At 37.2% G+C, this 26,113-nt stretch overlaps 1 long non-coding RNA gene across 3 annotated transcripts in view; it reads left to right on the top strand.

Annotated features, from left to right (window-relative positions):
- Positions 1–26,113, top strand: part of LOC107053802 — a 200,866-nt gene that overhangs the window by 8,692 nt on the left and 166,061 nt on the right. For all 3 annotated transcript variants that reach the window (XR_005861503.2, XR_006939861.1, XR_005861502.2), the window contains one exon: positions 7,364–7,405. This is a non-coding gene — a long non-coding RNA (uncharacterized LOC107053802). The remainder of the gene's footprint in view (positions 1–7,363; positions 7,406–26,113) is intronic.

Genomic DNA, 26,113 nt, shown 5'->3' with positions numbered 1-26,113 from the left:
AGAGTTTAACTAGGAGCTACCATACTTCTAATTTGGCCACAAGTAGTTCTCTTCTATGACACAGTAATTTTTTTAAAATAACTTTGTCACAATGGCATGCATAATTTGGATCAATGCCCAGTAAATCTCAAAATCTTAAGTTCTGAATTTTTCTATACTAGTCCAGCTACTCTCAATGCAGTTAGCATTTTAAGAAATGTGATTACTGCGTCATAGTGCCCTTCTATTTATTGCGGCTGAATGGTTGTGTGACTTCTGACACTTACATTCATTTTTTAGTTTCTCAATGCTATCTAGCAAATATTTGTCACTATTATTTTCCTTCACACTTTACCTAATCCCCCCTTGTTTTTTTTGGAACAGCAGCTTTTATTCTCTTCAGCTCTTATGGGGGGGGGGGGAGGGCAGAAGTATATCAGATCTTATTTTTGTGTCTACTTTTACTAGAAATGTATATGTAATAAATATTCAAGGAAGAAATGTTTTCATTAAGTGGTCAGCAAATACCAATAAGACACAGGAGTTATTAAAAGGTGATAACAGTATGGAAGTTTAATGTCATTCCTTCCCTGTAGTTATAAGAGGTAGTTTGTTGAATATCTGATTTGCAGTCAAAATATGTTTCTCTACACATGAAAATCAGTAGGATTTGTCTTGTTGCCTTACGCTGATTTATAAATGAACAGTATTTTTGTTTTTCAGGGTGATATTTTTGTATTTTCAAGGGAAAGATAGTATAGAAATCTGTGAACAAAAAAACTGATATCAGGAAAATCTGCCTTGATTGTGATGATTACTATTAAATAGTATGAGACTTAGTTGTTCTGACTTCTTAATTTACTGATTCTATGCAAGATTATCATGTCCAACCAAACTAAGTAAAATCTAGACTTTTTTTCTCTGTGTGGATCATTAGATATGTTCTACTAATTCACTTTTTGTCACTCTAATCTAGATTGAAGGTATCAATCAAGTTTTGTCTGCCCTTTTAGAGTATGTGTTCATTGAGCTATTTCCATTTTGGTAAGTAGGAATTAAAATGTTCATCTCCACAGTTCATTTTCTCTTCCATGTGGGAGAGACCCAGGTGGAACGCTCACTGCAGTTACCGCAGTTCCAATAAAGCACGTAATGGAAATATATTTTAGTGAAGCAAAGAAAGAAATAGTTTAGACTACTGAAATTTTTGATGAGGTGAGGGGTGGGTTCATATGGACCCTTTCTCTCTGTAAGGAGTTTTTCCCCTCCTATGGTGTCATAGCAGGCTTTGCCTGACACATTATGACTACTCACGAGCAAGATAGGAATGTTAAAACAAACAAAAACCTCATGAGTTTCTTCCTCATCATACCAGGTTGAAAATAAAAAAAAAACCTCTGACTTTAAACTGAGCTGTTTTGATGGGAGAACGTTGCTTTCATACTATAGCCGCAATCAAATAATATATTCAAAAGCCAGGTGTCAAACTTCCTCTAGTCTGTAGAGTTTAGACATTCCCTCTATTTTCTTGTAAAACTGCATTCAAAATCAGTATGAACTCTAATGAAATAAATAAACTTCCCTACTATGCAGTATTGTCTCTTCAGCAATGACTTTCTTGCTTGTCAGTGTGTTTTTAGATGTACTGATATGTTAAAAGCCTTTTAAAAACACCATATGAGGTTTTTGCAGTGCAATATGCTAGATGAGTTCACATTTAATTTGGATAATGCCTGGAGCACGTTTTGATAAAATCTTTCATAAAAGATAGAATAAAAAATGTCACCTATTGCTCATTTATAATGTTTGTCATTGTAGGCTTCATATTTAGGTCAGATTAAATTGCAAGGAAAATAATGACTCATATCAGTAATCACAGTGCTTGTTCTGCAATGAATGAAATACTACTTAACTAGAAAAGTCTTAACTAGGGTAAGAGTTTAAAGTTACCATTATGCAAAATAGCTAATTGTGATAAAACTATGGTAGGTTTATATTATTCTCATATAGCCTCTGAATGAGTTTTTACTTATCTGATAGACAATGTTTACAAGTGTATAACAAATGGGAGGGATTGCATATCTTTATAAAATCCCAACTATACAGGTTGGAGAGGATATATAATGGTGATCTGGTCCATCTTGCACAACTGTTTATGTATATGTATGCTTACAGTCTCAACAAAAAATTTCATTTAGGAAGACTAAATTTAAGGAGAATGTCTTAATTTATTCCTTAAATAGTGTTCCTCAGTTTTAGAATTTGCAGGATAGTGCTTGCAAATGACAGGGATTATATGTTGCCTTTGGGTGGCTCTTATAGTCTGTCATGTGTTGACAAAAGCAAAAAAAAAAAAAAAAAAAAGAAAAAAACAGAAAAAAAAGATTTGCACTGCTTCTGGAGAGCAGTTAATCCCAGCTGCTGAGTCTTACAGCAGTGTTAGGATGCGTTTAGTAGCTTTATTTCCCCTTGAAACAGTCAAAATTGTGAGAATTCAGCTAAAAGCTGAAAGTTGTGTATGCTGGATAGTATTGTAATTGGTTTGTGCTTGGTTACAGTAGTGGACTCTCCAGAAGTTCAGGAGGATAAATAAATAAGGGCAAATATTTGGCCTATTGGCTTCATGTTTTCAGCAAAGATGAAGATGTATTTTCCTTCAATGCAAGTATTGATCTCATCTTTGTTTTGATCAATACTTAGTTCTTGACTCAATTAATCTCAATAGATATCCTAACAAAGATCAATATTTATTGACATTGGTAGGAATAATGTGTGGGGAGCAAATAATAGGCTTCTAAGAATTTTCTATCAGTGACTTAATGTGAATTCTAAAACCAGCAATTCTCAGTGGTGATAGTATCATATCTACTCTTAGAGTGATATTGAAACCATCCTAGCATTTTTCATATTCTCCTTGGAAGTGGTTTTACATTTGGCCTTTATGTATATTTTTTAATACAGACCTCCTAGGAACAGAGAAGAGGAGGCCTTTGGTAGATACACTCATTGTCCACTTTGAGACTTGAAATTCATGAGTTCCCAGCAGGGTAGTTTATTTCCCTTATTTTTCTTGGAATATGCTTACTGAATGTTAGAAAGAAGCTTACACCATTTGGGAGCTCGACACCACTGCTTTTGTGTGAGTTTATGCTGGGCAGTCTGCTCTTTGTGTGGTTCATCCTTCTTTCAAAGAGACTTTCTGAAAGATTCGTCTGTCTGAGACTGTCCTTTACCAGCATATGTCCTGGCTTTCTTCTGTTTGAGGTGAATATTGTGTTCCGCCAAAGTGGTGGAGAAGAATAAATGAGCTAAAATAGTGCCTACTAAAAAAGGACACATTTATCTTCATTACTTTCATGGATATTAACTATGATTTTTTTTAAAGAAGTTATTAAAGGAACAATATTGGTGACTGAATACTACAGGTCTATAGTATCTTTTAGTTCAGTATTCATACAAATCCTTTTTCATTAGATGAAGTTTGCACTGTACTCCAGATTTACCCTTAAATGAAGTCTGCAGCTGCACATTATTATGTGTTTTCCTTTCATGTATCTTCAGCCTACCTAAAGAGGAGGAAACATATCTTTTAAGTTTAGGCTTTTTGATAAGTAGGAAGTTAAAATGTAATTGCAGAGCTTGAGTTGAGAAAGAAATACTGAATGGAAGTTGAAAGCAGATTACTCTGAAAAGTTCACTAACTAAATTTGCTTATCAAAATATGAACCTGTGTCTTAATGATTTTCTGTTACTAGGCTAAATCCATTGGCTACATTATTTGTTGTCTATTAATTATTTAGTAAACCCCAAAGCAATTAACCTGCAACTTCAGATGCTACTTTACTAAATCCTTTCTGATCTCCCTTCATGTTAAGTCCTTATTGCTAGCTTGAAGAGATTAGTTATCTATTAGAGTATGTTTAATGTTTCCTGGTAAAAAGTTAAAAACTGGCTTCAGAAATTCACTGTTTTGGGATAAATTAAACTGAGATTCTGAAAATACGTTAAAAAAATCCTTTGCCCAATGATGGTTAGCAATTTAAGGAAGGAATTCAGATCTGTCTTCTACTTAGTACTAGTTTTCAGAAGTTTACAGAATGGCTTCAGTTTGGTGGGGACCTTTGAAGGCGATCTGAGCAGAGCAGGGACAGCCAGAGCAGACTGCCCAGATAAAATTTTATTATCTGCAAGGATGGAGCTTCTACAAGGTCTTTATCAACCTGTTCTAGTATTTGGCCATGTGTCTCGCTCCAATTTATAGGAGGGAGAGGAGGTTCTTTGAAATATATATGCCTGGTGTGAGATTAAGAAACAGTGGTTCAAATGTTGGTCCAACCAGTTTATTACAAATTTTAATAAGGGAGATGAAGAAAGGGGAGGACGGACACTATTACGGATTGGGGTGATGGGGAAGGGAAGGCGAGCGATAGAAAAGATAGGAAGAAGTAAGAATTGTGTAAAGCGGGGATAGTCACCACCAGGATCTGGCAGTAGTCCCGTTGCACGACATTCTGATGGTCTGAGGCGAAGGGCAGGAGCAGCGAGGCCAGTCTTGGGCAACGAGAGGGTGCAGGTACCGGGTGGGTCCAGGAAGAAGCTGCAGAGTAAGCCTGGGAGGAAGCAGCAGGTCTCAGGTAGCAGGCCCAGTGAAGTCCTTCAGCATGCAGGCCTTCTGTAGTGAGGGATCTGATAGCAGAAACCTTGAGTCCATTAGCATGCAGGCCTTTTGTAGTGGGGGATCTGATAGCAGAAACCTATCCTCGTGGTTGTTGGACCCTCTTTTATCCTCCTTTTTTCCTGCCTACGTGACATCCCTGGGTGCTTGAGCAAGAGTCATGTGCGTACCTCCTGAGATGGCCATCTTCCTCAAGATAAGTCCACACAAAAGACCGTTTCCCAGCCATTATCAGCAGTTTACTCCTCTCTCCTTGCACCTGGCCTTGTCCATCTGTGCTCCTTAAAGGATTTCACAACCCTTAGCCAGGACCTGTCCATCAGTGTCCTCCAGACAGAAGATTTCTCTGCCTTTGCCCAGGACTTGCCTGGACTTGTTCCTCAGCAAACTTTGAGTCAATCATATAAAAGAATAATCTCTTACACCATGTTCACAGTCAACAGTAATTGGGGAAAAAAAATAGAGGAATGGGTTGTTTCTAGTATGTCAGTATACTTGTGCTACTGTTTATGCATGCTGAAATTAAACCTGGGCCTTTTCTCTGGGCTGGTAAATTCTAGCTCTCTCAGCATTGAATATTAGGTGTGGGTAGTATGCTTCCTTGCTGCCTATCAGCCATTACCTACTATTTAAATATTGTATTTAAAAGAAACCAGACTTGGCATTTTAATAAAGAGAAATTGAAAGGAGGGAATTACTTTTGTGTAGCTTTGCTTTATCTTTCAAATGGTATTTGGGACTTCATGCAAGCAGTGGTGATGCCTGCTTATTATAGAACACACACAAACCTGAATTTTAAATGACATTCCAGATAAAAATAATAAAAACCTTCTGATGTGATAAAGGTGCCTATTCTTTAAATAGAGATATCCTTTCTGAAAGCTGGATGATAAAAGGTTTAAGATAAGATGCTGTCATTCCTGTTTACCCAACTAACCAGTCAGACTTCAGTATTACTACTCCCAAACACAGGGCAACACAGTGAGGGCATTTCTGATTTAATGTGGATGACAGTAATGCTTTTGAAGCAAATCTCTGCATCACCCTCAATACTGTGCACAAGTTCACAGTACAAAGTGTTTTGAGTATGACCTGGCTTCCTTTCAGCTGAAACAAAACTGGAAAATGCAGTGAGGCAGCATCTAATAACACTCCAGCTCAAAAAGGGTATACAGTCCACAGGTCTAGATAAGAAATAGTCAATTTTTGTTGCTTGCTTTGGTTTTTTTTAATTAAAATAATGCAACCTGAGAGGCATCTAGAATGGATGATACGTGCAGCACCAAGTGCACTGCTCCTCAGGTGCTATTTGGTGGGCTCACACAATGAGCTGTCAGAGGCTAAGCCAGTGAGCTTCTTGCTGGGGCAGAGGGTGGTTCCACACTGCTTCTTTCTCATGGCTAGCTCGTGCAATGTCTAAGGCTCATAGTAAGTACTCATTATTTTGCTCTAAATACAGGAGGAATAACAGCATTGCGAAATCCAAAGAATTAAAGCATAACTGCTAGTAATTTATTTCTTTTAAATAATGTACTCCCATTTTAATGTTTGATCTACTGCATTGTACTTTCTTTGGACTCAAGGTTGTGGAATTTCTGGAGATATCTTGAGTAAATACCTGTATTGTGTGTTACTTTTCTTTAGATAGATCAATTCAAAAGACAACTATTTAAATTCTCTTCAGACAGTGATTAGTCATAGACTGTCAACAAGTAAAAACAAGATTCTAATTATTAACTCACAGGGTATGTTGCAATTCATAATCAGTTATAGATATACTTGATTTTATAATTTCATAAAAATGTTCAAGTAAATTACAGCCTTGTAATGATTAGATGGCAGTTTTATCTTTAAAATTATCTTTGTTGCTAGTTAATATTGGCATAACATTTTCTTGTAAAATTGGTTGTCTTATCAAATATAGTACATTGTAAAGAGAAGTCCGCTAATGAAGAAGTAATACAGAGTGCAAGTTGGTGGACAGTTCATAAAAAAAAAAAATTAAAAATCACTCCTTGGACCCATTTTTAATCCCAAGCTATTTGTGGAATATATACTAGTCATCTTTTGACATTTATTTCTGATGCTGAATAAAGACACTGTTATAATGTGCTTCTTTATCGTAGCTATTGGTGTCCCAGGTACTGAATGTTCCCATTGCACCATGCCTTGAAAGCAGATGGTATAAGCACAGCAAGAGAAAGTGGGATGAGAATTCTATTCAGTGGGCTGGGATGCAGCAGAAGGCTAGTGACAGGTTTATATTATCTAGGAGATAGCTCAGGACTGCCCAAAGTCATTTGCCAATTTCATTGTTTGGTTAAGTCTCTATCCTTCTGAAGTCTTCTACCTAGAAGTTCCTTTTAAGTCATTTCTTCCTCTGTTAAATTATTTTGAGGTACATAGTAAAAACCTACATTTTTAGTAGCTGTAGGGGGAGATAGTATAAGATGATGCTAGAAAAGGTACCAGGCTCAGTATTTCTACTAGCAGTATCTGAGATGCTGATAGTACTGGGAGGTGATTTAGAGTAAGAGGACATTGCAGTAGTTGATTAATGTTTACTATATTTGAAGTTGGAACTTTCTTGACCAGTTTCCTATCTAAAGTCATGTTCTCTACCTATTCGACTCTCAAGAGTTCTCCCATTAAGTTAGGAACTGATGGGCAATTACTGTGCTCTGACATACCTCCCTCTGTTTTCTGTAGTGTCTGTGAAGTATCATGGAACTCATGCAGCGGATGAAAGAGGTAAGGGCAAGTCCACCAATTTTGAACCTACTGTGCACAGGCAGCCAGTATCCCTCAGACAATTCCTCTTCTGCAATCTTCTCAGCTTCTCCAGTGTATTTCTTTCTCTGTGTGTTACTTAGGGCTTAGGTCCTTTGCTGATGTTTTTAAATTACTGTTTATTATTATTTCTCTCTCTCTCTCTGTGCTTCTTTTCAATCACTGCCTCTGATGAAGATTTGTAATAGTCTCTGACTTGAATTCTGCTTCTGTTGTCATTTGATCCCCTTTTTCAACATAATGTCCCCGAAGTTTAAAAAGAAAAACTTTTCCATGTGACATTTTGTTCCTATGTTGCCTTGAAGCTTCAAAAAAAAGTTGAAAAATACTTGTTAATTATGAAACTTGATATAACCACTGCCTTAAGTACTTATTATCTCTACCCAGTATATTTTTCCTTTAGCTCAGTTCTGATGGTGTTTGGGATCTCCTGACTTTAATTATTTCTGTGGTTCAAAATTCTACACTACTATTTGCATCTGAACTCCAGTAACTTGGACTTTAATCTGACTTTCCAGCCAAGCAATTCATGGCCTTTCCTTCTAGAATGAGCTGAGAAGTGGTGTGTACAACACAGTTGTATTGGACAGTGTATAAGCCTTTCACCATTGTAAAACCAGAGGATATTACGCAGAATAAAAGTGGTCAAATTTCTAGCTGCTGGTCTCTGTTTTATCTATTTTACTCTCATTGCTGCCATTCTTAAAATGAGGTTCTCAATATCAAGTTCACTGGTAACTAAGAACAGAAAAAATGAGGGATAAAAAATTCTCTGGGAAGAAGCCAGTTGAATTAAATTTACTGGCACAATTGTATCAGATAATTACTTAGATCTGTATAACCTGTGAGGACTAAGAGAAGATAATGAATTTGATGAACATATCTGATAATTAATGTTATTCTAGCCAGGAAAAATAAGTATTCAGCAATATTTTTTAGTCTCTAGCACACTGAAAGACCCATTGTATGGTCACCACAGAAAAATCTGAATAAATATTGTCCCATTCTCTTAAAAGTGAAAGAGGGTAATATGCTGTGAAATGTGGAAACAACACAGCATTGAGGAAAGGAAAGAAAGAGACAGCAGATGCTGTTTTCCAGACTAAATATTCTCTGATGCACTCTAGGGACCTCATTTAATCAAGCATCATTCTCACACTTCATCACGTATATTATTCAGAAATGATGAAAAATTCTGGCAATAAATTAGTCATTTATTTCGATTAAATGGTTTTGAAAATTTATTATTCTTCAAGCTATTTTGAAAAATTTAGTTTTTCCATTATTTCTTCCAGAGGCTTCCAGCTCAGCTTAATCAGAAGCTGCTACTTGCAGAGTCCCAAAGGTCAGGACCCTGCCTCTTCTGTTTAAAGGTCTTTTTTTTTTTTTTAGGGACATAACTTCTGTTATTTCTATGTCTGAATATCAGATTAAACATGTATCTTTTGGAGTTCTATGATTTAAGGGAATCTCTATAACAATCCTGTGATTAAGAAAACCAAACTCTTTCTGGTGGGTGGGTGTGTGGGTGGGTGGGTGTTTAAGTGACTTAATCTAAGAAGGCCTCTCCACCAAAATAATTTCCTTCTATTTCTTCATCCTGTTGGTTACTGGTTTTCCCTCCCCTTTTACATCATCCACTACTTTTTACCCTGTGTGCTTCAACTTTTCTATACTATAATAATGGTTCAGCATAACTAGTTGGTCTCTGGAAAAGTACATTTAATACTGTCTTGAGGAGAATTTGCACAGAATGACATGTTTTGGGGCAAGATCTGTCTTTCGTAATAATACAGGGTGGGGTCTTATCTCACATGTTAGCAAGGCAGCCATGAGTTTCTACTAAGCTGTGATTAAGCATGAGACACAGTTCATGTATTTGTAAATAGTAGCTCTTATTTTGGATAGGAGAGTTTAAATTAGTTTAATGTAACTTACACAGCTTCCATACTTGGTGATGTCTTGGTGATAAATTGGACAGTCTTGTGATGAACTATATTTATCCTGTACTTCTGACAGTACACACTGTACTCTGCACACTAATCTACCCCTAAGCACATGGAGCCTTTGCCAAGTATTACTTAGTGAAGAAGAAAAGGAAGCACTGTACATAACAAACTAAGTTGGATTAAGGTGTTAGAAGTGGGAGGGTTAGAGAGGTTGTTACAGAAAGATTCTGTATGTGTATATTTTGTGTACACATTTTCACTTAGGCATCAGAAATCTTATTTGCCAGTAAGTTTCTTATGTTTACCAGGAATAGGAGTCACTGTCAATAATTTTTTTCCCATCTTTTTGTTGAAATTCCTTTCATTTTAAAGGGAAATAAACAATTACTTTCCTTTAGAGAGGATAAATAAAGCATAATTTCTATGTATTTTGTTTTAACAGAGGAAATGTGCCTCCACAGAAACTAAAATAGGAAAAATATTACAGATATTACAGAATACAGTTAAGTCATTGCATCTTGATGGAAGTTAAATTAGTTGATTAAAACTTATTCTGTCAAGAAACAGTCCTTAACTCCTGGACCTTTCCTCTAGACTTAATAGGTGCTTTGCAGTCCATCTTCACTGTCACCCAAACATTCAGCTAAATGTTAGTCTCCTAGCTATTTGTTTGTGAGATGCTGTGCATCCCATTAGCCATGGTTGTCTTGTTGCAGAAAGGTAGAGGTGGTGGGAGGCAGAATTCAGTAATAGTTTGCTTTCAGTCTTTTTCCCTGTAACAGTGGCATGGGATAAGGCACATGGAAAATGCTTTTGAAGCTGTATAACTGGTTACTTTCAGAATGCTCAACTGTTGTATGAACTCTGATCTGTCTGTTCCTGGAGAGCACTGAAATACTTTCAGCTTCAATTTCATACTAGTGTTCTCTTTATTTTGAGATCTATATTTTTCATCCTTTTATTCTGTCATCTGCTTTCAGAAAATAAGGAAATTCCAATTTAAATATGACTAAATGCAGTGATTTTCTTCAATACTGTATGAGTAGAAGTTTTAGCACAGAATAATGAACTTGACATGCTGTAGTGTGGTGGCTCACCATGAAATGTGCTTTGTTCTTAAGAAATAAAAGTGGGTCCTCTCAATTTGATTTTTCATTATTTCAAAACACAAGTCTCTGAGAAGCCTTCACTGTGAAAATCCAGTTGGGACTGCACTGCAGAAATGTGGGAGATCTCCGTATTACTATGCAGTTACTGATGTGCTGTGAATCACTGCAGTGAGCTTCGTGAACAAGAAGTTTGTGTAGGTAATGTAGTGTTTCAATGAACTAAGTGATCACATTAACAAGGAGTTGAACTGTGATCTTTTAGACTCTGTTCTGTAATTGAAATGAGAAAGTATTTAATGATGTGTTCTGTGATACTGTAAAAGTTCATTGCAACTGGAGACCTAGGCTTAGAAAATACTGGCACCAATTTGTACAGTATGTGATGGATACTTAATGTCTTTCTATAGCATATTTCTCCAGCAAGCATCTAGTATCGAATGAAATACAAAATGTAGGGGAACTTGAGAGCTTTTCATTTGCCAGTTTTCATGCCTGCGATCCAAAGAGGTCAGAGGTAGCTTTTAAAAAAATACCTTAGTGCTTCTAGACAAAGAGGAATTTAATACTTTTTCCAGACTTAGGAGATTGAAATCCTCATTTGCAAGCAATAAGTCAATCACCAAGCCTCTTACAAGGAGGCAGAGGAAGTATTCTCCAATACTCTTGTGAAGCAGTCCCAATTAGAAAGGACTTTTCAGATCTCATGAAATGGTTAAAGAAAAAATCTCGGGAAGGAACACTGTGATGTGACCTATTGAATAAAAGCAGCATCAAAATAAAAGGTGTAGGTGTGCTCCAAACACTGCATGTATATGTGCAATTGAATAATTGGTGAGTGAGAAACTGGTATATACAACCTTTAGGTTGTGAGTCCAACCCAATTGTCTCAACTCAGTTTATTAATCTGTACTGAAGTTAGCATGTAACATCCAAATAGTACTGTCAAAAAACAGTGAAAATGTTCTGGGTTAAATCAGTTAAAGCTCATTGCGTCTTCGGGTACTCTGGATTTTCTGAGTTTAGAAGAAATTGTTTTGAGAAAGAACCAATTTAATTTGTCGTATAAGGAAGAAAAAATTCATTCTGCTAAGATGCTGTATTCTGTGCCTGACCATACAATATTGTTACTATAAGACCTGCACAACTTGAAGGCTTTGTTCATTGGTGATATAATCTTAAGCTTCCCCGAAGGCTTGTCATGTTCCCCAGAAATATGACAAGATGAAAAAATCACAGCATAAAAGAAGAAAGGAAGTGAATATTAGTAAGAGGCAAGGTTAGGGTTGGGTGTAAACATGAACCGAGCGGTCAGTTCAAAAAGCTATATCTTTGGCCATATCTACTAGAGTTAAACACAATCTTTTCATCCAAACACCTTAGCAGACTGGTCACAATATTTTCATTTATTAGGCTTTGTGCTTTTAGTAGGATTTAGTTCAGCATTATGTTCTATAGGCTAAGCTTTGACTTAATGTTTTAATTCAGACATGATTCATCACATTGTTACTTGATAAAATATCATTTTTCTGATAATGTGAATATTTATTTATAATGTTTATAAATCACTTGTCTAGCTCTTTCTGAATTCATGACCACTTGAAAGCTGTACCATGGAAGATACAGGCACATTTATTGAGACCAACATAATAGAGAGTGCTCATTTGTCTTTCTGTCACATCTTCAACTCATATCTTTCAAAAAGAGGAACGACTTATATGTCCTGCTGCAATGGTTTACCTGCATCTGTCTGTGAGCTGCCATTCCTTACTAACAGAGTCACTTTATCTGCGAGTATGGTGTGGCATCATGGTTGGAAGCTGTTACCACATCTAGGAAAAAAAAAAAAGATACAGCAGATTGCAGACTGGACTCAGAAGGCGTGTGTTCCTTTCTGTGATGGTACCTTTCCTTTTCTGTCTTTAGATTACTGTAACTGTAATTTCTTAAACTTCAGCTAATGTGTTGATTGTGCTTGATATCTTCAAAGCCCAAACGTTTAAATTCCATGTTAAAGTCTGTGCAATATTTGCATTGATGGCATGAGTAGATTACCTTGTTGTTCCTAATTATATATTGTGTAAGGAAGCAGTCCACTGTGATGGTTCAGTTGCAACATGCTGTTCTGAGTGTTTTGAGAACTTGAAATTAGCGATGACACTACTTCTGCTGAACATTACCATCAGGATATTATTTACTCAGTATTATTGCCATACACCAGTCAAGGCTGAAGGTAGCTCATCAGGAATTGGTTCACTAGACAGATAACAATATATGGCGGAGAACTGCAATACATGACTCTGGAGTCAAAAAACCCCAAGTCTGGGTTCTATTCATCCTGCTTTTTTCTTTTCCTCTCAGGCTTATTTCTGAAAACTTTTTTATTTTTTATTTTTACCAGACCCAAAGAGAACATAACTTTTTTTTCTGAAAATACTGGGGATTTGAGGAAAAAAAAAAAAAAAAAAAAGCGTGTTCTGTAAGCAGACCCAAAGCTCCTCTTGCTTGTCACTGCCCACTCAAACTTACCATCACTTGCTATATTTAAAATATTGTGCAACAGATTTGTGGGTATCCAGAAGTATTTTTTTGCTGTTCTTGATGATGTGTTGTTCTGAATATAATCGCTAAATCTAAGAATTATTGGCACTGCATGCACCTAATGCTCTTTGACTGAACAGATGGCTTATGAAAATGTGGGATGACTTACTAGTCCTGAAATGATTCATACCTCTGCTAGCTAAACACATGGCTACCTTTCATCACTTGTGCTGAATCTAGGAGCTGGATTAATAGCCCAGGTTTTTAAGTATTTGCAGTTCTTTAAACAGCATATGCTACCAGCATATTTTCTAGTAAGGTATGAAAACCACAAATGTAAACTGTTTTATGTGCTTTCAGAGGCTTTTTTTTTGGGGGGGGGGGGGGTTATTACCTCAAACTTTTTTATCATTTCAGTTATGTTGCTTTTCAGATCAATATCATTCGTATGATAAAGAATGACATCCTATTCTAAGTCTATAAAAACGTGAGTCTGTTTGTGCTTAGCATTTCCATGCTCATCTTATTTTCTTGTTTAGGTGGATACCTTTCCACTTTCTTGCTTATTTTTCTTGCATTCTCTCTCATGTTTCCACCCCATCTCACTTTCTTTCCCTTGCATGCTTTCCTTGTCTCTCTCTTCCCATCTGTTCTCAAATAATCAATCTGCTTCTTTGTTGTTCCCTTCATTTGCTGTACCTCATGTAGCACTGTCATCTGCACCTATTTATTTCTCTTCTGTGTATTTTAGCTTCTGTCTGTCTTACGCTGCCTCATCATAATAACTCCTTTATTAGAAAGCATGTGAATTCTACTAGTCTTAAAATCTGTAGTGTATTGACCTGTTATCTCAAACGGTTCTAGCCACAAATGAGGCAATGATGTGTTTCACATACAGAAAGTCACAGCCAAATTACCTTTCCTAAATGGTAAATATATTCCGAATTGTCAGTGTAATTTTTGCTTCAGAGTGCTGGAACAATGGAGATGATTAGCCAATTAGGGGGAAAAAAACATTTATTGTATTGTAGCAACATTCATTTAATTCACTGAATTTACGTTCATACCACCGATCTCTGATCAGGTACAAAGTAATGATGTATCCTAGTATCATTTAGCTGTACCTTTTAGAAACATCTGCAACCCAACACAGACATTATAAGAGGACATTACAGGGAAGAAAAAGCATCAAGATAATTGTCCTTGCAAACTGCAGGAATTAGGATTCAAATTTTCTTGCGTAATCTACAGTTGTTTAAGAATTTATGTATTGGCAGATGTATCTCTTACTGAACACAAACATGTACCAAAATGTGGGGTAACTTAGTGGTCCTGAAATGTTGCATACCTTGGTTACATGAATTCCTGACTATTCCTTATCAGTGTCCTGTGAGGACACTTGAGCTAGGTTTTCAGTAAGAAATGCAAGAAGTAATGTGCATTTCCTGAAGATTTCGTGGAATTCTGTGTACCCAACCTACTTACAGTTTCATTATTAAATGCCTGTCTAAACTGGGTCTCTTTTTGTTTGTTTCAGGGCAATGAAGGGGTACTGTAACAAATGGGGAAACTGCTTTTTGTGTTGGGACATTGGCTTTCTTCCATGGCATATTTAGTAATGTAAAGAATACGCTGATGGTTAAAGAACATATTTTAAAAAAGAAAAAAAGGGGGGGGCCCACAAGTGTGTAGTGCTTTGGGAGAAGGTAATGCTTTAGGTAATACTCTTTTCTAATTCAAAAAAAGGCCATGTGTCAAGGTTCACATCTCCAGGGCTGTAGAGGTGTCAGACTGCCCACTGGGAGTGTTGCCCTGTTCTCAGCCCATGTCCAGACATGAAGGCTTCTCTCTGCAGACCCTTGCTGGTTGCCCGCATGAGGATGGCTGTGAATGCCAGCACCAGCATTGTTTTCCACTTCTAATGGTTTGGCCAGTGGTCTGTGCCCACCTGCCTCCAGCCCACCTACAGAGCGCAATCTCAATACTTGTGACAGAGTTGAAAATGAAAATGTTTTGGAAAAGCGAAAGAATTTTCTTTCCATGTGCAAGATATACATGGATAATTAGCATAGTTAATTAGCACTATTTAACAGAGTTGGGCAACTAAAATTGGAAGCCAAGTAAAGCCTATAGGGATTAATCTTCAATATATCAATAGGATTCCGATGAGCTTGTTTGTATTTACTCTGGGTAAAGGTTTTGCGTCCTGTTTATGGTCTCGTAGCTTACTCCTGAGCCAAAGCAGATTCCAAGTACTTAGCAGTCAAGGGGCAGGAGTTCCAGAAATGCTTCACTAGTCTGGACGTAGATTTGGTTTTCAATTCAACGTAAATTCCTGTGTTATTTTTTTTTTCCCATCCTCTCTGCCATGGTGATCATGTAAGGTGCCCGAAGATATTTCACTGTGCCTCTTTCTTGGAGAGAGTGTACTAACCACAGCTTGCTACCCTAGTAGCAACTTGCTAAGCTGGTTGTGGTTTTCAGTCCTGAGAATAGTCAGTAGAGCTCAGGTAAAATGCACTGCAGTAGCACTGATAGTGTTATAATACCTTGTATATTCACCAGTAACTATTATCAGTGTTTGCTTCCACATGCTTTCTGGGCTAGGCTTGCTAAAGAAACTCTCAATTTTATATTTGCCACATTTTCTACTCCTTTACTCTACTGAGGTTCTTTCAATACTTGCTTATGCCTGTAGAGGTTAGGGATTCTATTACTGTATATGATCTTGCCCTTAACCTTTAAAAACAAAAACACAACCTTGATCCATGCTATTAGTACAGGCTAAGTAAATAGTCTAATCTTGTTTTCTACCAAAATCAAAGAAATATAATTTCATGGCTACATTGTGAGGTTCTTTACGTAAACTAGCACTCTCACTCAACATCTTAAATGCCTATCATATTATTATTAGTCAGTAGCAGCCCAAAAGTAAAATAATAAAAGGAAATTACTTCAAAGAATGCTTTTGTAATTGTAGGAATGGGGGGAAGCAGTTGAGGTGTGTAAGTTTTCAATAGTGACTCATGTGCTGCAGATATGTTATTATTGTGAGTTCTAACAGTTCTCTGTAGAATCAATTATTTACTCTATTTACCTATGTTACTGCTGTGACAACGTAATTTATGACATCCAAGCACCAAATTGCAGGGAAGTGAGGTCATGTATTGTAAGTTGTCTGACATTACCAAGTGCAGGGGGTTTGGAATTGAATTATCTTAAGGGTCCCTTTCAACCTGAACCGTGCTATGATTCTATGGTACTAGAGATGATATGCACATTTCTGTTTTCATCCAGTTCATTCCCTATGAGGCATGAGCACTCAAAGTAATCTCCAGCTTCATTAGTCAGATGGTTCCAGCTATGATCAAAAGTGGTAAATTAGGTTTCTGCAATCTGTGCTTTTGGATGATGAAGGAACAGATCCTCAGCTGGTGTAAACTGCAGAAATCAGTGGATTTATAACAAACTTGTTCCATAATATGCCATCCAAAACATCCTCTGAAGGGCAATTTATGACTGGAGATTAAGGAGTCTGTCTAGTAACTGAAAGTGTAGCTTGAGCAACCAGCGTTCAATGAAAGCTTAGAATTGGATCCAGACTGATCCAGACTATCTCCTTCAGGCTTCTCTCTGTTCAGTTTCAACCCTTATTTGCATCTAGCACATTTTTTATTCCAGGATCATTCACATGAGAAGTGTAAACATTTAGGAGACCATTTCATTAAAAACTTACTTAGCTTGGTATTATTGTTGCTTTTCTCAGCTCTGAGTTTTATTACTCATAGATTCAACTAACTTGTTTTTACCTTGTTTAGTGAGGAAGTGCCACACTTTTGATTTGGCCACGTTAGTGACAGTCAATGATGTCTTTGGTTGGTTGTTCATTATGTTGCGTTATGCCTATAAAATCGTTGTCTAGTTCTTAGGTGGTACACGTATGTCATAAAATGTTACAGTTAGTAATGACTGGTGATCACAGTAATGGAGCAAAATCAAAGCTTCAACAAACACTTTGTCCTTCAATATGGATATATTCTTCATAAGATTTATCACTGGCACTAATATTTATGTATTTACTATTTCTGCAGCTGTAGTGTTGAGGAACTTTTGTCAGAGGGAAAGTTTCCTTGGCAGCCCTCCCAGACTTTTTCAAGGAAAAAAAGATTGCAATTATTCATGCAAGTCTGCTCAATTTCTTAACATAACTTCTCTCTTTTTTAATGCATCATATTTGAACATTTCATTCAAACTGATCGCAGAATTACAAAGAATATTTTAAGCAATTCTCTTACTAAAATGTCTCTTTTCAGGAACAATGTTCTTTTCAGGAACAATATTGAACATATTTTCCATTGCTTGAAGTCTCAAGCAACTTTTAATTTATTTCTAATTATAGTATTATTAATGTATGGTTTATGTAACTATATACTTGAAAATGCCTGTCTTTTAATATCAGTAAGAAAGCCTCATAGAGACCTTTTGTATTTCCATTTTCATAATGTATAAATATCCTGTTCATAGTGGATAAATATCAGCCACAGTTCAATGTCTTCATGTACTTTAATTGCTGAAAAGATAGACAGGAGAAAATGTGGCACTACTAACAGCTGTCTCATAATTCATAGCTCTTATTATTCACCAATTCCCAGACAAATTCTAACTAATTAGTTTTTTCTGCTTGTTTATCCTTAGTGTATGTGCTTGACACCCTATTTAATTGCTGCAGTTGCCCATCTCAACGTGATACTTCCTTAAATTTTCTGTTGTGAACCTGCCTGCTTCATCCTCTTTGCATTACTAACATAAATGCTAGAAAAGGTGCTAAAAGCCTATGCACTGGGCCTTTGTTACACTGTCAGTCTGCATACATGTAATTCCCAGATGGGAGTTGCATCTGTAATTCCAAAGATCTTGTTCTATTGTATATCATAAGATAGGTGACAGTAATTAAAAATGTGACAAGAAAAATCAAATCACCTCTGATGTTCCCTATGAAATTCATGCAGAATAGAAGGTGTTCTGTCCAGATAAATGAAAAATGAAAAGGATCATGGATAATTTGGCTTGGACAAAAGTGCAAGAGAAGAAATAAAATTAGCAAATATGTGGCATGAAAGAAAAATAAATAACCAGAACATGCAAAGAAACTATAAAAAAAATTATTCTTTATATGTTTTAAAAACTCCTGACAAGACAGTAACACACAGATCCATGCTTGCCCTCATACCTACATTGAACATGAGAGTGCAGGGCCTTGAGCAAGCAGGAGCTGAGTGGAGTGCATGGCAGTTGTGCACCTTATCCCCCAGCTGCTTTTATATGAGTAAATGCCAGGAAATGAGTCTGTGTGATGTCCCACAGAGCTGTGCTCTGTCATATCTTCCCCACCAGGGTTCTGACTGTGAGCCCGGCCACCTCCCCAGCGTCTGAGGGAGCGCAGGGCAGACACCACACACCCCAGGCACTGCTAGCTTTTTCTGTGTTTCAGGGAAGGGTAAGATGTAACCCCATGAGCGTGGTCATAGGGCTGACCTGCAGGCTCCTCTGCAACTGAATGCTTCTGCCTGCTTTGTGCACACAGTAAGGCCAGGTCCGAATCAGTGTGCTCTGGTATATCTCTATCTGATGTGGATGTTTCTGCAAAGCTTTCCCTTCAGCTGTTGTCCTGGGACCAGTATAAGTATGGCTGGATCACGTGGCTAAATCTTCTCTCTCTCAGCTCTTCAGTAGTAAAATCATATTTACTTGAAATGGATGGGAGGTCTGGTCACTTGCTGTCATGTTTCATAGAGTATATAACAAGTCTAGATCCGTTGTCAAGAAAATTAAATGAACTTACTATGTCTGGATGACCTTCAGGAAAATGAGTAACTATTCTGTAAGCTTTTCATGACATATACTTAATATTGAAGAATAGTAGGTATTCCATCAGAAAAAAAACAACGATAAACTTTTTTGCCTTTAACCTCTGCATAGTGCTCAAAATTCTGCTTAATGTTTGGATCATTTGAATCACATGTGCTTACATATTTCCCTGACTTTTTATTTCACTTTGGCGTCTTACACTCATTGGGTAATTGGTGAAATTACAGTTTCTTCTGAACAGAAAGTAAGATTTGTGTTGCAATTAGTTGAATTGTGTGTAAAACAGTGTCCACATTTTACTATTATAAAACAAGTGTATGTCATATAGCATGATCTGCATGGAAGTATGCTTCTTAAAATACAAATATTTTATTGCTAGCACCACGTGTTCCCCAGAAATTGCTACAGTGTTCCTGATAGTAATACTAAAATTAGGTTAATCAGACCTGACAGAGAACTGCAGTACAGGGAGTGGTATATTAATTTCAACTACTCTTTTTCTGTCCTGTCTTCTACACACACAAGAATAAAGAAAAGACAAAGGAAAAAAACCCTCCATAAATGTTTTAACAATGTTTTAAGACAGTATGTTGGGAGGAGCAGCAGAAAGCAAGAGAACAATGAAACAATAAAAATTCAATACTAACAGAATCTGTCAACCCTGAAACAGTGAAAAGATTCAGAGTTAGAAAAGTCTTTGTCTGCCATTTTTACAGAAGGAAATAGGGAAATCAATATTTATTTCTTGGTGAGTGCCAGCCCTGGCATGTGGTATTGATATTTTTCAACAGGATAGAAAGATTTTTCACAACAGGACTTTCACTCTTCCACCATTAGAGAATCTGTGCATTAGCTTGGATATTACCTGGCACCACTGCTCTTGTTTAATGTGTTATTTTGGGGATTTTTATGTTAGCTTTATTGATGTCACTAGTAAAATGTTTTGAGTTGCTATGGCTGTGCTAATGCAAATGAATGAAGGGAAGGCTCCCAGCACTGCACCTCACAGGTGACTGCCCATGGACATATTTGCATCCAAAAGGTGCCCGGCAAAATCATGCTCGCCGTGGGCAACAGAAGCTGCTTTGTCTACACCACAGTCCTCAGGCATTTGCTGTCTGAAGTATTTTCTTTTGGGCACTTTTAATAAGTTTCTGATCTTGTTGCTTTTCTGCAGCCCTTGATTTGTAATCCCCATCTGTGCGTTCAAGTGGCATGGCTAAGATAGCTTTTTTGAGTTGCTATTCAACCTTGACAAACAGCTGGAATCTCCCTAATGTCAGCTTATTTTCTGAGCTCCAAATCTGTAGGGAAGGGAGTACACCTGAAAAAGAAATATATCCTGAACTGGTCCTATACTTGCCTTTGTAAATGCTCTGTTTGTGGCCCCTAGTTTTCAGTGTACCTTGTGACCTAATTGCTTTTATACACCTTCTGTGTCATCACTCAATCACTGCAGTGTTGAGAGCGAGGTCAAAGAAAACAGTCATTATATCTGGAATGGATGGAATATAACTTACCTCTGTTAAAGTGAGTAGAAAAGAATCTACTGATATAAACAGTGCTGTAATAAGCTCTTACCTATTGGAACTAAACTCTCATCCACCTTTCATGAGTAAACTTCTCCAAGAGTCAGTGTTGGACTTGAGGGGTAGTTTTCAGACCAGAAGGTCTGAGCCCTGCTAACCATGAGGTGCCTCTCATCCTCCCACACAGGGACTGTAAATTGGACTACTGGAGCACACAGCATATCTCATTTGGTAGCAAAGCAAATCTCCCTCTTTCTCCCGCTGTTTCAAGCACTCTGTACTTATACACTATTGTTTTATTGGATTTGTGCCTTCCAGTGTGCTTCAGGCACTCCTGAACAGCCTCTGATTCAGGAACATTTTTTTCCATTGCTGCAGGCTTGCAAGATCAGCTGTGAGTTATTTTATCTTTCCTCCAGAGAGCTAGGACTGCTCAGGGTTAGACTGGAAAATGTTGCTATTTAAAGCCCAGACTATATTCCTGTTGTTATCACCATCCCTGTTTTCACCACGTAGCTCTAGGTGAATTAGTGGAAATTAAGCACAGATTTTCCCCCAGAAGATCAGCCAGGATTAAACATTGTTTTCTTTCAAAGAAAGAAATGAAAAATCAGTCTCTTTGTGATGCTGAGTTTGACCTGTATTATATTGTTTTGATTTTAGGGAAGGGAAAGATTCATGCTCCTGTAATTTCTATTACAGTTTTTCCAAAATTGCTTCAGCAGAAGTCATTGAGTGAACAGAACTAGAATCAAAAGAAAAGAATTTCAACTGTCCCAACATGGAATTATTGATGAATAAATGATCTTCGGGAGGAAAAATTAATTCCTTCTTCCCTGTCAAATATTAAAGCTACAAGAGTTTTTGGCTGAAAAATGATTTACTTTAGGTGCATATGAAATCTCTTCCTAAGCAGAGACTCACAATTACGTGAATTCAGAACATGAGCATAACACTGACACCAGGTTTGCCAAGAGCATTTGAAAAGTGACCTCTAGAAAGTGTTTAAATTTATGTGAGTTAAATGATCAATGTGATCACTAAAACTTAACATCCATCTTAGTACCTGAAGTTTGATTTCCTTGTCAGAGATGTGCAAAAATAAATCTCCTAATTGTTAGGAGCGTTATTGCTAGCAGTTTTACTCAAGAAAGGGTGATTACTGACAAGACCAATCATCGACATTCTGAGGTTAGAATTAGATGCCTGAAAGATGTTTCTGACCTATGTTAAACTAAGACAGCAAAAAAATCGATGATTGGTTTACCCCAGAAGCAAAAGAGAAAGTAAAATCAGCTGAAGGAAACGTGAAACACTCTTACAGTGCTGAACATCCAACAGTGAGTGGGTCATCCATGTGAAACCAATGGGAGGATTTCCACCCTGGGTTTTTAACATCTCAGCACTGGGGGGTTGATCTGTTGGAATCTGATTTTTCTTCTAAAACAAATGCCTTGAAATGTCTGGAAACATGGCTCTCAAAACTTGGATATGAAGTGTCCCTATGAGACATCTGAGTTGTTTTTTATCTTACTGAAGCTCACATCAGTTTTTCAAACCAAGATGCTGATTTCTTGTTGTCATTTGTCTTGCTAGAGATATTAATTTAATTTCCTGATGCTCTGTATCTATCTATTGATTATTTACAAAACTGTTCACATGCACATTCAGTTCCTGCCTCAGGGTTCCCTGTAGCCCACTGGTTAAGAGAGAGCAGGGGGGAAAAAAAGTGGAAGCAGCTTAGTAGGGAAACCTTTCCATGTTCAACAGTTTCCATCACAGATACCCAAAGAAAAATGCCTTAGGAAGTGCTCCCTCATTGTCTCTGATCAAAATGCATCTGCTGACAGCTCATCTTCAAACACTTTGCACAACAGATGCAGGTTGCTTGTTGTTTCTGTGCTACCTCCTACAAGCAGCAGCCACAGGACACCTACCATTGTCTGTTCTCTCATCAAAGGACACAGAGAATTGCCACCTGCAGTGTCTTTAGAGGCAAAACCAGTTGGAATAAAAGAATGAGCAAATTTGCATGATAAGCTTCCCAGCAGCCACAGGAGGATGGTCTTTAAGGAAACAGGTAATTTTTCCAGGCTTGCCTTACTAAAACACTGAAGATGAAGGAAACCTCTTGATGATACAACTGAGGTTTTCCAGTGCTAGTCTCCTGGTTTAACTCTCAGATATATATTCTCAAGGGCTTTGCCATTAATATCAATATTCTATCTGCTTTATATGATACAGATTTTGTCTTCGGTCTGTTTACAGCTTGAGTCCTGACTGTAGGAAAATGATACCACACCTCATAAGAGCAATGGTTTTACGCCCAGCTCCTATTTCAGCATGGGAGGAGTGATGTCTGCCATACTCCAAGAGCTTGGAGAGAACCAGTCTGTATGGAGTTCTGCAACCTTAAGTTCACTCTCTGATCTGGTGGTCTTTTTAAACTGCCATCGAAACAACAGATTTTCAGAACGAATATTCAGAGCACAAATTTTCTAGTGGGTTTCACAGAAAGAAAAGAAAGTAATTCATTAAGGTTGTGAAAGAAAAGAAAGTAATTCATTAAGGTTGTTCTGGTTGTTGTCTTTGAGGTAGTCAGAGCAAGATCTTGTACCCACCAGGTCAGAAGAGGTTCAGAATAGGGTTAAGGGCAAGTGAGACATATGAACTAGACTACCCTAGAAGCTTTGCAGGACAATAAACTTATAGTGTTTCCTATCTAAATCTTGGGCTCCAGAAACTGCAGCTGAAACACACGCTGTTCACTCTTGCTGCCAGGGTACATGAAGGCTGGCTGTTCTGCTAAGAACTGGGAGCCTCGAGCTGAGCACCAAGTATCAGCAAGGAGCCATGCAGTAAGACCAGGTCAGGATCGGGGCTGGAGGCAGACAGGATGGTCACACAGACCGACAGTCTTAAACTTAAATGCTGTTTGGGAGGGGTAACGGTGACCAGTTTTCACTTACAGCCCTCTTCACCCACACTCTTATAGGCAGAAGAGCTGACCTTGATCTTAGCCCTCTCTGGGGCTCAGTTGGACCAGTAGCTGGGGCTGACTTATACTACAGCATGATGCTGGCATGCTTGTGTGTGTAACTTTGAGTAAGTGGAGGCCTGGTGGGAGCAGAACATGTGGAAATGTGCCCAAACTCCATGTAATTTCATATTAAGAGATGGGTTAAATCTGCTTTTTTCTTCTCACTGTTTCAGGAATGTAACTGGTTATCTGAAATGCAATCAATGTACACTTGACTTTTGAAAATGATACATATAAAGGAGTTATGAACATAATTCACTAAAGTCAAGCATTCTTGAATCACATTTTAGATAATTGGTGGTATTAAATAAAAACTGACTGTAATTACAAAAGTATGGTTTGATTTTGATTCTGCTCTGCAGTTTAATGCAGTTCTTGAGCTTGATTCTCTGTGACTCCCCTCGCTCAGGTGCTTTTCATTTTTCTTTCCTTCTCTGTTTTCTTTGTAACATTCAGTGTTTGCATTAGAGAATCTATGATTTCCTTTTTCTTCAGGTTTTGTAATGTTTGTTATTCATAAGTTCTCTTTCTCCCCAGCTTACTTTCCCTCAGTACTTTCTTTCTTCCCTATTACTTTTGGTGTTATTTATTCTTAATGGCCATAATTAAAAACAGGAATCATCAATGCCTATTTAAGCCTGGCTTAACCATGTGTTGAGTCATTGCTTTATTCAACATGTTAAATTTACTCATTTACTTGAAGAAGTGGGACAGTAATGAGTCATGCAAGGACTCTGTTATGTGCTTATTAGCTACATTTTCAAATTTGTCATAAATGGTTTATTTTCTACACTGAAGAAGTTGCCAGGTGAAATTTAGACACCATGTAGGGTGGCTTTGTGGGAAAGGAAAATATCAGTGACTGAATGGTTAAAAGCTAGACCAAGCAGCTGAAATTGCCTGTTAGCAGCTCAGTGTCACATCACCCACTTAGTGAAGGTAAATGGGGAGGAAGCAATAGCAGAAGAAAAAGAAAAAGAAAAAAATCCCAGCTGTTGCAAACGTTTGAACCAGCACATTAGATGCTCACTCACAGCACTGTCTTCCATATGTCAGAGTAGTGAGGAGTATGCACAGTATGGACTTTTGGTGAGTATTTGTTGTATATCCCAGTATTTTTACAGGATCTGGATGAGATCCCAGCAGGGGTGTCACTCTTACCTATTTGAATGACACACAGTTACATTTGTATCACGAGGATTGGAAATGATCAAAGATCTGCTTTCTATTTTTATCTTACAACTGGCTGTAGCTTAGGATCTTCAGTCTTAGTAATTTGGATATGAATAATTACATATTTCAGTGTATACATATATGTACAGTAGCTCAGGGGATTTGTTACCTTTTATTTGTGTTCATGATCAGTAGCTACATTACTGGAATCATTTTGGTAATATATATATTTTTTTCAAAGACATTTCGTGGCCTCCAGTACTGTATTCTTGTCATTTTCACGTGTATTATATGCTTGTCAAAGAAACCTCAAAGTGGGAGAGATAATGTTAAAAACACATGGCAATATTAAAAGACTTAGGGCTAAATAGTAGTGCTCATCAACCTGCAAACTGCCTGCCCAAGGGAATATTGGTAACAACTTCCCTTATGGCTAGCTTTGGTTAACAGTGAGTAATTGGAGGGACTGGCTGCTCTAATCAATGTAATGGTGAATAAGAAACGCTAACATGTTGCAACTAACAATAGTTGTAGCATAAAATATAAGACCAATTTCTTAGTGGAAATATTAACTGGATGATATTTTCCCCCTACATGTTAATACGACATTCTGATTTGATTCCCCTATGTAAATACGACATTCTGATTTGAAAAATTGTTGAGCTATAGTTGAAGGTTTTATGAGTATTTCTTGATTTTTATGTGGTATTTATCAGGATAATTCTATCATTTGACATTTAAGCAAATGAGTGTTACGTGCTTTCCAAAGTATGTAAATTGGAAGTGTCTTGTGAATGAGCACAGGCTATTCATTCATTAACTAGAATTTGGACTGCAATTAACTGAACTAACATTTATTTATTTTTAGGAATATACCTTCACACATAAGTAATTAAACGTAACGCTATGTCACAGAGACAAATGCAAATATATATGATTCATTTCTCGCTACACAGATTTTTCTTGTGACAAAAAATATGGTTTGTCTCTGCCTGTCTCTATTAGGGTTTCCATTTTCTATACTCTGTTTACAGTTTGTTACAAATTAAACAATGTCAAACTGACAAGCTGCAATTTTTTCTGAATTTACTGGCTTGTTAGGGGTGAAAAAAAAAACTTATTTTGGGGAAAAAAAAAAAAGAATGTTTTTTTTTTTTTAGCAAGACTTGAATGCAATTCTCCATGCTGTTAGCATAGATGAATTTAGCTCAAGTGAAATGCAAATGAAAAGTATTGTGTGTGCTTCTTTCAATAAGGGCAAATTCTGTATTTCTTTAAGTTGTTGATGGCATTTTGGCATATTTGTTGTATTTGTTTTGCTATCCAAGAGATTACCCTGAGTTGAAAGACCTAATTCCAACCCCTTTTACATCAGTTCCATGTTAATTTGAATTGACCATATCAGGTATTAACTTACATTAAAGTGAGCAGAAGCTTCTCGTTAGTGAAAAATCCTAAGTATA

This window comes from Gallus gallus, chromosome 7, assembly GCF_016699485.2.
Source record: "Gallus gallus isolate bGalGal1 chromosome 7, bGalGal1.mat.broiler.GRCg7b, whole genome shotgun sequence".
NCBI lineage: Eukaryota > Metazoa > Chordata > Aves > Galliformes > Phasianidae > Gallus > Gallus gallus.
Note: the sequence above shows the minus strand (reverse complement) of the source record. Positions and strands in the feature narration are given on the sequence as shown.